Source organism: Bicyclus anynana, chromosome 7 (genome assembly GCF_947172395.1).
Source record: "Bicyclus anynana chromosome 7, ilBicAnyn1.1, whole genome shotgun sequence".
In the NCBI taxonomy this organism is placed as follows: Eukaryota; Metazoa; Arthropoda; class Insecta; order Lepidoptera; family Nymphalidae; genus Bicyclus; species Bicyclus anynana.
Genome location: NC_069089.1, coordinates 15,523,156 through 15,538,678, shown reverse-complemented (window position 1 = coordinate 15,538,678; position 15,523 = coordinate 15,523,156). Strand labels below are relative to the sequence as shown.

At 35.4% G+C, this 15,523-nt stretch overlaps 1 protein-coding gene across 2 annotated transcripts in view; it reads right to left on the bottom strand.

Moving 5' to 3' along the window:
• Positions 1 to 14,742, bottom strand: part of LOC112047244 (uncharacterized) — a 350,719-nt gene extending 335,977 nt beyond the window's left edge. Inside the window, exon 1 of one of the 2 annotated variants that reach the window (XM_024084289.2) lies at positions 14,612 to 14,742. The gene's annotated coding sequence lies outside the window, so the exon portion shown is untranslated. The other variant, XM_052882394.1, reaches the window with a different exon arrangement.
• Between the last annotated feature and the right edge of the window lie 781 nt (positions 14,743 to 15,523).

Sequence of the window (15,523 nt, the reverse complement as noted above, 5' to 3'; positions counted from 1 at the left end):
AGTTTTGATTGGCCTTAAACGTACGCTTAAAAGGGCTAATACTTCGTAGAGGTACACAACAACATGCAAGGTATTTTACAAACATTCATATCGCACTCACTTTTTCTTTCAAACAAAAAAAGATTTTTCAAAATTAGCTTAGAAATGACGACGTTATAAGGTAACAAACATTAAAAAAAGAAAAAACAAAAAAAAACCATAGGCGTCGAATTCAGAACCTCCTACTTTTTTTTTAAGTCGGTTATATAACACAAAGTTACATGAGCATAAGAGCAGGGTTGTGGGTGCAAGCTCCAAAACACGTCTCCTATATGGAGAAAAACCCAACCAAAAAAGTGAGACACTATGTAGTCAAAAATAGACCGATGATATTGGTCTGGTTTAAGATCTTTATTTTCTCAAAAGAATTACATAAAATTCGCTTATATGAGAAATACAATTAACTCACTAAGGTAATTATTCTGGTCTCCATTTCATACTACTTAGTTGTGTTAGTAAAAGGACAAAGATCTAATTTACCAGTGGGAATTACCAATAAAAGTTAAGCCTGTACTAAAGCTGTATTAGCTGCAACGTGTAGTACAAGCTACTGGACCAGTATAGCCATAACTCTGAGCTTTATGTGTAAACGTTGCAATGAGACATTTTATAGTGAGAATTGTACCGAAAACATCTCTTTGATAGTGAGTGACCTGAAAATTACCTGACGTGACTCTCACACACCGTTTGGACGGTCTGTGCAGTCAAATGCAGTTTGGGACCTTCCACCCCGATGGAAACCAACCAATATGATTCGAAATGATTTATTAAACTTCAACTAATATAGCAATGTATTTTCCAAAAAAAGTTATTTAATGAATTAAACAGTCAAATAATTTACTTTTTTTTTCACATACAGTAAAAGCTCTATAATCACGCTTCCTTTATTTACGTTTTCACTATTCGCGAATTAAAAAATTGAGTCCCAATTCCTATATTTGCGGCTAAATATTTCGTTATTCGCGGATATGACTGACGAAACTGGCGTAAAACTTGCAAATACCTATTGCCGAAATTGTGAATGGATGGTTTAAGAATGCCACTGCTTAACATCACTCTGAATAGAAATTTAAATAGAATAGAAATTAGTTAATCAATAACTTCAATTGATTGGTTTTTCTTTATATATTTGTTATTTATTTTGTCACCCAAGAACGTATACCTTATAATCCCATATAAAATACCATTCCATATTCACGGTTTCTGTATTCGCGACACATTTAGAGAACGTATCCACCGCGAATAATGTACTTTTTTTTTTTTTTTTAATTTAATAGAACTGATAGATAGATTTAGATACATAAATATTATTTCCTATCAAAGCTATATTACGTATACAGCAAAGCCATACAAAAGCGGGTATCTTTTACAAAAAAAAAATGTAACAATATTACCTCGGTGAAGCTTTTATAACAATGAAATTTTATTAATGTCGCGACCTCCATGGGCCTAATTAGCCACTACTTTTGCATTTACGTCTCATACAAAAATGAGCTATATCTATCAGAGTTAAGATTGATATTTGCGTGACCAGGAATTATAATGATGGAATTAGATGCAATTGTTTTAGCTTATTCATGCAAATGTTTATACTTCTTTTTGTTGTTAGGGATTTGCGTCGAGCTTTCAGTCTCTGTTATTATTCTGTGCTGGCGTTTTGCTGGTGCTTACGCAAAGTGTACTTATTATTAGTATTTAAACTTTCCATGGTTTCATTTTTTTACTGACAAACCAGCCGAGATTTGACCCGCGTTGTATATAGCTTACGGGTATGTTATTTATTGTCTATATACTATTATGTAGTAATCTATTAGTGAAAGATTTTTTTTTATCGATGCAGTCATTTCAGAGTTTTCGCAGTTGCGTGCTCCTTATAGATGCAAAAAACATTGCCTACTCCAAAGTACTTAATACCACAGAATACTTATTAATTAGCTGACTCGCTATCAACTCATATTCGGCTCACTGCTGAGCTCGAGTCTCCTTTCAGAATGAGAGGGGTTAGGCCAATAGTCCACCACGCTGGCCCAATGCGGATTGGCAGATTTCACACACGCAGAGAATTAAGAAAATTCTCTGGTATGCAGGTTTCCTCACGATGTTTTCCTTCACCGTTTGAGACACGTGATATTTAATTTCTTAAAATACACACAACTGAAAAGTTAGAGATGCATGCCCCGGACCGGATTCGAACCCAGACCCTCCGGAATCGGATGCAGAGGTCATATCCACTGGGCTATCACGGCTCTCATAGTGGGACAAAACATTTTTCAATCTTTACTTATACTTAGTGCATACCCTAGTTAAAACTCCATAATTGTCTATTGTACTTGTCTATGGTAGTAGCATAGACTGTCAAACTTTCAGACTTCACAAAATGAGGTATGTCCGGCTATCGCAGGCTATTATTTCATATCTGAAATATTTTGAAATTACTTTTACTTTTTCTACGACCATGATAAAAGAAATGAAAAAATTAACAAAACGTTATCGGTTATGCCAACAAAAGATATAATATCTAAATGGGTGCCAAATTCTATAGATTATAGAAGTATACATTAAAGCTCAAAATTCTTCCCTACCTCAAGACCTTCCGTAAATGCAAAGTGAGAATGAATTTTTTATGGTCTATCTCATGGTAAAGGGTATCTTTATCAGTATGTTTGTGCATTACATAAGAGATTACAGTGCTAATTTAATCTACGGAACTCGCTCTGTCTCCCGACACGCACCTTGCCGGTTTTTACATTACGAGTATGAATTGCACTTACTTATTTCTTAGAAAGATTAAATCATCAACTTTAATCATATCAATTGAATGAATGAAACTTAAAGACACTTCTTAAACAATGTTCATTCGTTAACCAAACTGAGTTTCATTTTTCTTTAACAATTATTCACAAAATATTCTCTTCAAGATTTTAAAAGAGATAGATAACCCTTTACCAAGTTCGACGTTTCGTTCATTATCAAATTTTCGGAAGTTTGTAATATAATTATTATTTTGCAACTTTATCTCGTAATAAATGATTTTGCTAAAAAGATCCATCAAGTTCTATTAAACGGTCAACAGCCGAAGTAAATAGGGTAAAACTAAAACATTTAAAAAAAGCCTAGTCATTATAGTCAACATTCATTTATTTCAATTAGGCTTAGTTTACAATCTATCGACATATTTAAGGCCTACTGTAGGACGGCGCTAGACATTTTTCTTGTAGAAGGGACGAGAGGGGATTTGAAGTAGAGAGGGGAATTTTGACCCATCATGCTATTTCATTATGGGTTGGTAGGCGTAAAGTATGTCTATCTATTTAAATGTTAATTTAAAAGGAATTGATAGCTTAGTTTGCTCTCCGTAGCTCAAAGTATATCTAACTCATCATCAACAACCTACTATTAGTATTTTTTGGAAGAAAGAATAACTCAATACCTTATAATATGTAATGTAACCTAGGACTACCGGAAGCTGAATACTAGATCAACAAGGAAATCCTATAAAATATGCGCAACTTTGACACGATAAAGAATTAGTAGCTGCACACTATTGCATTTCTAACTTAGATAATTAAATCTTTTCTCAAAATGTTTACTTTAGTAAAACTGTTTACCACCCCTGCTGTAGTGGACAACGACGCAACAGTTTAAAATTCCCCCTCGCTAGCTGAGACAATCCATAAAGTGAGCACAAAGGTCTGCGATGGTTTTGTTCAATCCTGAAGCTATTGTGTTTTGGCCATTGTTCGTAGTTGGAGCGAATAAGTTAGTGTCGCGGCTGCAGCGCCGATAGCAGGGGTAAGCAACTTGTTTTTCAGATTATATTGTGTTAAGGTGTTTGAGTGCCTTTCTGTTTACGTATATTTCATCTAACTAATAACAATATACTATTTGTGTGTTTATTTAATGGATAGCTGTGATAGCCCAGTGGATATGACCGCTGCCTCCGATCCCAGAGGGTATGGGTTCGAATCCGGTCAGGGGCATGCACCTCCAACTTTTTCAGTTGTGTGCATTTTAAGAAATTAAATATCACGTGTCTCAAAACGGTGATAGAAAAACATCGCGAGGAAACCTGCATACCAGAGAATTTTCATAATTCTCTGCGTGTGTGAAGTCTGCCAATCCGCATTGGGCTAGCGTGGTGGACTAATTGGCCTAATCCCGTTCTGAGAGGAGACTTGAGCTAAGCAGTGAGCCAAACATGGGTTGGTAATGATGATTTAATGGATATTATTTATCATTCCAATGGTCGTTTCTGTAGAACTTCAGACCCTACCTGTATGCTACTAGCAGTGGCTACGTATGATTCGTAACCGGACTACTCGTAGCTAATCACAGGTTCAGTTGAGCAGCTAGCCCGACATCTAATTTATATTATACTAACCGACGCTCTGTGGTTTCATCCGCGTAGTTCCCGTTCCCGTATGAATACGGAGATAAAATATAGACTATGACACTCACAAATAACGTGGCTTTCTAGTGGTAAAAGATTTTTTTTAATCGATTCAGTAGATCTAAAAATTACTCCTATACCAGAAACTTTATCTATTTATAATATTAGTACAGAAATGCGCAAGAATGTAAATGTAGCTAACAATAATCTTGATGATTATGATAATGGTGATGATGGATGATGATGATTATGATGTTAATTTGATTAAAAAAGCTAAGGTGTAGAATTTTTTAACACCATCAATATTGAATGATTGTGCTATTTTTATCCTCAACGAATTAAGTATAAATATTGCATATACTACTAGACTAGACTAGCTCTCGTAGTAAGCGGAATTATTTTGCTGTATTCAAAATATGTGCTGTCAATATAACCAAGATAAATAGAGACAAGACTTAGTAGCGCCTTATTGATGCTAAAATTTAAACGTTTTCATGAACTTTTTCGTCACTTTTCCTTTCTAACTCTTGTCTAAGTCCTAAATATCTTGTATTCGTTGTAAGCCAATGAATCTTTGCTATCGATTTCGTTTGATATTGAGCCGATATTGACACTTTAAAAAAGTTCTTTGCAAAGAAATGGAAATCTATTTTTGCCTACATTGTGTTGTCGTTTTCTCTTGCTTTTCCATAGTTTTCCGCATTCTTTCGTGTCCCAAATATTTCTAATACAACAGGGAAACGTTTATTTCTTTGATGTTATGAACGAGTATGTTGTTGTCTTACAGTGGGTTTTTGTAGGTATATACAAATATACATACTCACTTACAACCACGTATTCGTCTGCTGGATTTTGAATTCTTATATGCATTCATTCATTACTTCTTCATTCTTACTTCGGATTTCATCGCTACAAACAATTTAAACAGACAAACTGACAAAAATTAAAACAAACGAACACTTAATACTTATTTATCATTTATCATTTTTCACAGTTAGTTCTTATATTCTCTTATATCATTTTCCGAAAGCTAAGGTTGCTTGGAAGAAATCGCTATGTAGCGATAAGGCCGCCTTTTCTACACTGCTTCTTCTTTGTATTGTTTGTACTTTTTTGTTTTATTTTATGGTGTACAAATAAAGAATATATAATATAATAAATAAATAAATGTTTATAACACCGCACAATGTAGTCTATAGTAGGTAATTGTTCCACTTACAAGTATGCCTGTGAGTGTTTTTGAGTGTACTGACCGAGTGATGGTGTAAGTATACTGATTTTGTAAATAAAAATTAAATTATTATTAAAAAAAATTAAATGATTTAACTTTATTGTTTTCCATTTTACTCACCTGTAGGTAATTTTCACAATTTTCGAATAAAGGCATATAAATTTAACAAAATTTAAGTCACCTTTTGAATTTCAATAAACAATAGCCGGTCCCACATAATTGATGGTAAAGCAGAAAGAACGGCTACAAAGGGAATTATTGTTAAAATAAATAATGTCACTTCAAAAGGATTATGTGGATGACAAGCGAAGGTTTTTTTGCCCTTCCAACACGGGACTGACTAAAATGGAAAATATTACAAAAAAATTTTGATAAAATCATAATTTTTCTTTTTGTTACAGTCTCCTTTAGGGAAGTTTTTTGACGGCCTCCGTGGGCCGATTGAGGTTTTTTTATGAGATTGGTCCATGTTTGGCTTGTGGGAGGCTTCAGCCGTGGCTAATTATCACCCTACCGGCAAAGATGTACAGCCAAGTATTCCGGCACGATGTCGTGCGGAAACCGAAAGGGATGTGGACTTTTATCCTGATCCCAAAAAGTTAGCCCGCTTCCATCTTAGATTGCATCGTCACGCCATCAGGTGAGATTGAAGACAAGGGCTATCTTGTTAATAATATAAAAAAAGAAAAAAGTCACACCCCGTAACAATTCAAAATCAAAATTCGTTTATTTCAAGGAGGCTTAGATTACTACCACTTTTAGTGTTAAGCTTGACTATCTATACTAATATTATAAAGCTGAAGAGTTTGTATGTTTGTTTGTTTGGTTGAACGCGATAATCTCGGGAACTACTGGTCCGATTTGAAAAACACTTTCAGTTTTAGATAGCCCATTTATTGAGGAAGGCTATAGGCTATATATTATCCCCGTATTTTTACGGGAACGGGCACCACGCGGGTGAAACCACGCGGCTAGTTGTCTATAAAGACTTCAACACCGGATGCCAGGTTCTGACGAGAAGATTTGTTTTTTATTCTTTGACAAGTTATCCCTTGACTGCGACCACACCTGATGTTAGGTGATGATGCAGTCTAGGAAGCGGGCTTGTTTGTAAAAGGCACAAGGTTATTCAACCTGAACTTCCGACGGGCTCTACGCTACATTGTATCGAAACGCTAAATCGTTTGGCGGCATGACTTTGCTGGAAGGGTGGTGACCAGACCAGACCAATCTGACTAGACCTGATCTAATTTAGGAGTTCCTAAACGGGCCCGAGCTGGGAATCTAACCCAGGACCTCTCTGTTGAAAATCACAGCACTACCAACTTACATTCACGATGACGCCAGTCTCATATTGTAGCTTCTCAACAGTGAAAGACTTTTTCAAACCGGTTCAGTAATTTCAGCCTATTCAATGCAACCAAACAATCAAATCTTTCCTCTTTATAATATTAGTATAGATGAATATATCATTATAAGAGCAAGTATATTTCAAAAGGACAAACGTAAACCGCTTAGCGTTACTTCATAAGTATTTATTTTGTTTGTTCGTTAAATATTTTTTGAGAAACAAAATTCGCCGAATCCAAACATTGTAAGCTACTCCTAATTTATATCATAAATTAATTCATCTTTCACAATGAAAACAAAATAGAGATAAAACCGTTTAATTTAAGAGTCGTTACATTATAATTCTATAGGTAAAACAAATCCTCTTTAAATCGGCTTCTTAAAAATATTTTGCCGGGTTCTTCAAATAGTTATATCTCTCTGTTAAATGACGACTCAGTTCTAGATGGTCTCGAGAACTTTCAAGGAGTACTATAAGCAACTGTATTTATCGTTTACCTAACTGACTTTATCACCGGAACGCCTAATACCTCCGCGGTAAATCTTTGTCAGTCAGATCGACCACGGCCGATCCACAAACCAGACAAATTACTTACTTACGCTTACGCTTGACCACAATCAAGCCTGATGGAAAGCAATGGTGAGATCTAAGATGAAGCGCGCTTGCCTTGCCTTGAAGGTGCACAAATTATACGTCTCAGGAAACACAGATGCCGGAAGGGCATTCCAAATTATGGCAGTTCTTATTAGGAACCTTAACCAATTACCTACATAAACTAAATACATAATTGAACAAAGCGGAAAAATAATCCGTAACGTAGGTAACATTATAACTTTACACGAACGAACCCGCTAGATTATGTGAGTTTACATAAAATTGTCGTCTCCCATGATTTACGAGTGTAATCCATCGTGTGCACTCTGTGTTGTTATTTAATATCAATTAGCTCTTGAAATTTTAATGCGCTGTAATGCGGAATTAATATTCCAAGAGTTACGATACGGAATGTTTACGGATTAGAGCCAAGGGAGTCACGCGAAACACATTAGCCACCCACACTCTCGGCGCGACAAACTGTGACAGAGATACGCGAGTGTGCTCTCTGCTATCAATGTGACTCGCTCGCTACTAAGTTACCTTGCAAACTCACAGCGTAGATCAGCAAAGTTCAGACTACGAACTTTTTGTCTCGCAATTTGTTGTCACACACTACGCAAACTTGCACCAGCGAAACAAAAAGCAAAAGTTAAAAAAGATAAATAAGAGGCAACAAAATAACCAGCACAGTTTGTATCTGTTTATTTAAACTTTTTAATTATATTTTTTTTCTTATTGTGTATTATGTAGGCTTTAGTTAGACCACGATGTCCTACAAGTTATGAATATGAATTTTAGTAATCTTTGTGAAGTTTTCGATACACATTATTCACATTTCATTTTATTGGTTTACAAGGGGGCGGACGGGAAAATAATCTGAATAGTCATAAATTAATCAAACAATAGGTATGGCTGCGCTGTTACCAAAAGTTGTAATATTTCTCATAGTATCTATTTATTCTTTAACTAATCTGTCACCATTTAATTGTCCAAACAATTTTGTGAAAAAAAAATCAAAACAATACAGTTATCAAGAGCACGATACAGTTTCAGTGTGTAGGAATATTATTTCAATCACGTTAACGTGCTTAGCTACTTCATTCATCTAATAACAATGTCTCGGCGAGAGTGTACGGAGATCATTACAAAATTTGCCCAGCAAACATATGCACGGAAATTTGCACCGAAAAACAGAACAGCCGAAAATTTATTATAACAAGATTGATGGATTTATTTTCGATCCCAGGGGCGGTAAACATTTCCTCGACGATTAATCATCCCGTGTCACCTGCCCTAAGTAAGCAATAAACCTTTATTATTCTAAGCAGTGGATAGGGGTGTTGTGTGGTTGTTGACAATTTAGATTAGGGTTTCTGACCCCTGATGTGTGTTTTGAGTGTCTTTTGAAGTTGCGGTGACAAGTGAAGCGTAGTGTGTGCCGTAAATAGGGTCAGGGTACGATTCCTGTGCTGGTATTTTTAATTTATAATTGCATTTTTGTGACAGGTACCTATTAATATCCAGTATTCTCAGTTTTCACTCGTAATAATAATTTTGATTGATTTAAGGAATATGTGATTTTTAAGTATTTGTCATAGTTTTAATCGTCTTTAATGGTCTAATATCAAATGATCCAATAACAATTCGTCGGCGGGAATCAAACCGTAGACATAAAGTAGTAGGTAGTATTCAAATAAGTACTATTCAAGTTAAGCATGTTACATTAACATACAACTAAATTAGGTTCCAACTTGGTTTCTGAACAACTAAGCAATAACGTACCTATTACGTAACTGTAAACAATAGGGACTTCATACGTAGGTAATACGTAGGAGATAATAAAACTGAAATCGTTGTTCTCAGTACAATTTACCTGTTTCAATACTAAATACTATAGATCAATAATAACGTTAGTACTGATAAGACAAAGCTCCATAATGGATTCATAGATTAGCAATTTTACAGTTGTGTTTTGATATATTGGCTTTCTTCTTTTTATAAGAAATTTTCGTTGAGCTTGAAGAGAAGGTTGTATGGGAATTACAAAACTTAAACCACAGTCTCCTAGATGGAAGTGAATTTTATAATATTTCTCAAGTTATATACCGCTTTTTACTCTCACATTAATTAAATGTGAGAGTAAAAGAATAACATAATATAATATTGTGAAGAATTTCAGTAGCAACAAAATTTATATAAAAATTGTATGTACCAGTTCGAATCAATTATGGAATTCACATTTTTTTAGTATAACCCAGGTTAGTGAGTTTAAGTTTTAACCATTCAACATGTTTATCAGTAGAGAATATAGATAATTATGTCGCCAAATTACATATTTAATAAATTAACAACCGAAAATTGTGCCGTCCAGTCACAAGTAGATGTTTCCTCTATTATTTACCGCACTACAAACACAAACTGTGTAATGACTAATAATTTTCCTAGTAAGTTATATTGTTATGAAGAGGTAACTTTCCATTAAATTACAATTCTATGCCAAACTGTATGATTGTTAAAGCGCGATATTATCGAGCCACGCATAGTAAAGCATATTCTTAGCCCGGCAACTAATATCAAAGATATTTGATAACACAGTGTGTGTCCTATCAGCGATCTTCGCTCTATTGTTCACAGACACTTATAGTCTTGGATGGTCTTGTGGTACACTTAAAGATTCTTGCGATAGCCCAACAGTGCCATACATGTATAGTATACATGTATGGATAGAAGAATATCCATACATTTATACTATAACAAGGGTTGCCAGTTGTTATAAAGTATTATAAATGTACGTGCATTCCATCATTATCATTTCAGAGTCAAACAGTATCGCGGGAACGGGAACCACTCCGGTGAAACCGCGCGGCGTCATTCTAGGTATAACAGTAAATTTTATAATATTGTAGTTGTGACATCATAATATTTAAGAACTATTACAATAGCGCGATTTTAATTGCTTATGAAATTGTCCCCCCTTGAAGCCTTTAATACGTTTTTTTCCCGACAGCATATCTATATACCTCATATCATCCAAACCGCGAAATGAATTTACGCAATTATGGTATCGTTATTATAATTTGTATAAAAACTCAAGGTCTCGGTCAAAAAAATCTACTGGTTATTAAGAAAATAAATACAGGCTGCAATTTTGTAATTAGCGCTTTCTAATACCTGTTATATTCAATTTGAATGTTTCAGAACTGTGAACCAGTAAAACTTAAGACGACCTGTTGCCGCTAGGCCCGACACTTGAGCGTGCCGCGGCTGCATTAATTTAGCCTCCGCAGCCTTTAGGATTCTTGTTGTGAAATAATTACACGAGAAACGACTTCTCGAGCTGTTCGCAAAGATTTTATGCTATATCTTGTCCTGACATAGATATATATATATATATAGATATAGATATATAGATATAGATATATAGATATATATATCGATCGATATATATATGATCGATATAGATATATATATATATATAGATATATGTATATAACGTAGAAAGAACTAAATTCTTTAAAAAGGCTTTCAAGAGTAAAACGAACTGTCACTCTTACCATCCTACATAAAACGAACTGTAATACTGTAAGTAATACTCATACATACAAATAATTTACATCCTAATACATAATAGTACAAACACATTTGCGAGGAAACACACTTTGAACACACTTTCTGAAAATTAATTTGCATCTATAACTGTTTTCCATTTGATGACATTTTGACATCGAGCTGTTCGTGAAGATTGTAAGCTACACGTTGCCCTGACATGTGTCGTGAGGCTTTCCTTTTGTTATAGCGAATCTCAGGCTTGAATTTGGTTAAAGTTATGCCTGAAATCACCTAATATCTTATTCCTTACAGGTGTAATATGTAAATTATACACTACAGAAAACACACTCGCAGATGTTAAAGTTAACGAGTGTAAAGATAATCAAAATATGTGCATTAGCTAAGGTAGTTATGAATCAAGTTTCTCGCGCGATGAAGATTTCAATTTCGATCCAAGTTTCTCTTGAGGTCTCTAATCCTACGGTTTCTAACGTGGTGGTAATTACCCCAACTGAAAACCATTTGGCAGATTCTTGGTGTAGAGATTTTTGTATCTGAATTGGTCAGGGGAAGTCCTACTGTCAGGGGCGTGCACTTCATAGATGCATAAACGCAATGCATACCCTGAGGATTTATAATAGTCCTGTACTCGTAGTCCTTACAGGAGGAATTTTCCATTTTGTACAACATGTATGTGGAGAGCCTACCCTAGTTAAAAACCTTCTGCACGCCACCGCCTACTGCCATGCTTATCTCTGCAACCAAGCAGCATTACTGAGTTCCGGTTTCACTCTCGTGAGGGGAATGGTTGCCAATATAATTACTGGTATATGAGGCCTAACGTGTCTCAGGTTAATGATGTATACAGGTGTACAGCACAACGCACACACAGGACGATGTAGAGTATTCCTTGCACGCCTTCCACCATGAGATGGACCTTGGAGTTTTCCATTTCTTAAATCTGTTCTTATAATGCCAATCGTAGTTACCTTGAGCACGCCACTGAGCCTGTGTGGTCTATTTGACCATGAGGTCTCGGGTTTAAGCCCTGCACTTTTCTTTTATTTAGGAAATTATCAGTAGCAGCCAGAAGTAAAGAAAAAGAGGTGTTGTTACCCAATGCCTCGGGGGTGATGATTCGATCTCGTTAAGCCGTCAATCCAGCAGGCTAATTCACTAACATTGACGTATGTTAGTTGACATATACATACATATGACGTCCAGTGCCTACTGACAACACATCGTGGATATCATACGATAGATGCCCTTTTTCAGTTGATTTGACGTTGTTTGTTAATAAAAACTAAATTAAAAATGACAGTGAAAAAGACAGCTGGTCAATATCATTAAGCTTTTCTGCTAGTGATCGTTCTAGAGTCAAATATTATCAACTAATTTTAACTAGAAATTAGAGATGTGTCTAAACTTTCGTTTTTCTATGCCGAGGGAGTAAACGGCCATTTAAATAAAACTAGATTTGATCATAACAAATTGCCACGCTTACTGATATTGAATTTTAATAGAATTTAGCTTTACTGAAATAAAAAACAACCCCCACGTATATTGTATAGAATTAACAAACACACGCAATTATTTGGAAGGCCGCAGGGCTCAATTATGTAACACGGTATTAATAACTATATAGATTGGTAAAAAAAGCATATAGCATTAGTCAGCCCCATGAAATTCAAAAAATACGGTCCCATATTTCCCGTCTATAATAGGCTTGTTTTGCTCGCTTTCTATGGTGTGTGTGACATTGATATAAAAAAGCTGGATGTAACATGCGTCTGAAAGTGGAAGTGTTTTTTCGTAAATCTATCCCATTTCCTTTAGCGGAAAGGGATGTTTATAAGGGATGTGATAAGTGACAGCATTTAGCTTGTGTTGAAGAGGAGTAGATTCCGAGTCATAAAGCTGTACGTATAACTGAGAAAGTTTAGCTTTTGACGTAAACTATACATTAAGACATTCAGTCAATGTACAAAAAAATGCATTTCATGCGCAGCAAAATACAAAAAAAAAGTTTTTTACGCAAATTTATTTTTCTATCATATCAGATTCTCATGTAGTTTTGTAAAGCCTACTTTCTAACAATGCATCAAACCAAGTAACAGATTTATAGACTACGCTCTTATACACAACTGTATTGTTTTATGAGTACAAGGAAAATTTTCTAACAGTGGAACTTTGGGAGGTTTGAACAAGATGGCATAAGATCTTATCTTAGGTTTAATACTCACGGAGGAGGATACTACTGAAAATCATTATTAATAATAATAATAATTTATGCTTCAACCACTGTGTATCTTTGATACAATCTATATCAACGTTCCCCCTGTTAGGTGTGTTTTCTTATAATATTCAATGTAGCTTTATTTGCGAATAGCTGCTCAGTACATCGTCTCTAACGGAAACATCCAGTTGTTCTCTACAGTTCGTTAAATCATTCTACACACACTCTTACAATATACCTACTTTTACATTTTACTAGCTGCCGCCCCGCAGATTCACCTGCGTAGTTTCTGTTCCCTTGGAATATGGGAATAAAATATAGCTTATGACTCTCACAAATAATGTAAGTTTCTATTAGTAAAATAATTTTCAAAATCGGTTCAGTAGATCAGAATTTAACCCCTACAACCTCACAAAGTATATCGCTTTATAATATTAGTATATAATACCTATACGAGTTGCCAGTTGTAGAGCTTTTAGTGAAAGAGCTCGTTCAGGAAAGTACTACCACAAGACTTATTGATGCCTTGTTGTTGATCATGTACCTATGTTCTGTAAGCAATGGTTATTCAATTACCATCAAGTGAGTCATCTGCTAGGTCTGCCAATCTTCTTCTCCACCTCCGTGGGTCGGACAGCACGTTAAGCCGTCATTTACCGTTATTATCATTAACATCTGATAGAGATCATTCTAGAGCTGAGCTTTTATTTCTAAGAATTTTTCAGCAAAGCTTTAAAGCTTATTCAGCCTAGAATTGGGATGTTGGTGGTCTGAAAGTGGTCGTCATAAAATCAAGCTAGGCCGCAACTCACACTAAAGCAGCATGGTGGGTCTAAGCTCCATATTTTAAGCTAATAAGCCTAGTCGAGTAACCGGTAAATTAGAATGATGGTGATGAGTTTATAACTGGGCTGCCTGCCTGTGCCTGTGTTTTTGTACTATTATCAAAATCAAGTTTCAAGTGACAAATAAATTTACAATTATGAAAAGGCTCTATGAAATACCTACTTCAATATTTCAATGTTTCAGAAAATACGCAAATTGTACTTACGCCACGAAAATGATAACTGTATTACACTACACAGTACGCTGAAAATTTCGTTTCATCCCAACAAAACGAATGATAATTTTACAACCACATAAAATCCCGTAGCTACCAAAATAAACAAAACGAACACAGAACTACGTAAGTGAATCGGAGTGATACGGCAGGCTTACCTTTAAACACTGTCACTTCACTGCACTTGCACACAAAATTCACTTAAACCGTCACTTAACGGAATAGTCCGATGAATCCGCGATCCCGACGAAATCGCAGGACTCGACGCGTCCGTGCCACGACGTGGTCGGGATATAAACTGAGAGCTCTCAGCCACGGGCGGAGAGACTACGGCGCGCGCATCTGTGTACCAAAACATTAAAAAAAAAACATTAAAAAAAAAACTCAAACAAGTTGGGTATTTGACTACCTTTAATTTGTATGAGTCATTCGGGAAAACTAATTAAAGAAGAAAAAACTAAAATTTTTGGTATATTTGTAAAATAAATAAGGTTCGAAAATTTCTAAAATAATTTATATATCATCATCATCATCATTATCAACCCATATTCGGCTCACTGCTGAGCTCGAGTCTCCTCTCAGAATGAGAGGGGTTAGTCCACCACGCTGGCCCAATGCGGATTGGCAGACTTTACACACGCAGATAATTAAGAAAATTCTCTGCGGTTTGCAGGTTTCCTCACGATGTTTTCCTTCATCGTTTGAGACATGATATTTTATTTCATATAATGCGCAATACTGTAAAGTTAGAATTGCATGCTCCGGACCGGATTCGAATCTACGTCCTCCGGAATCGGAGGCAAAGATCATATCCACTGGACAATCACGGCTCTCACATATTGAATAAAGATCGTATAATATTAGATTCAATACATTCAATGTGACATTTTTTATTATTATAGATGTATAAACATAAACGCACAAATAACAAAAATATCTATATTTTTTTATACGCCCATCACAATAGGACATACCAAATAAAAATGGGACCTCAGAAGAACCAAAGTCACTGACATAGCTCAGCGAGTCGCGAAGCTGAAGTGGCAATGGGCAGGGCACATAGTAGATCT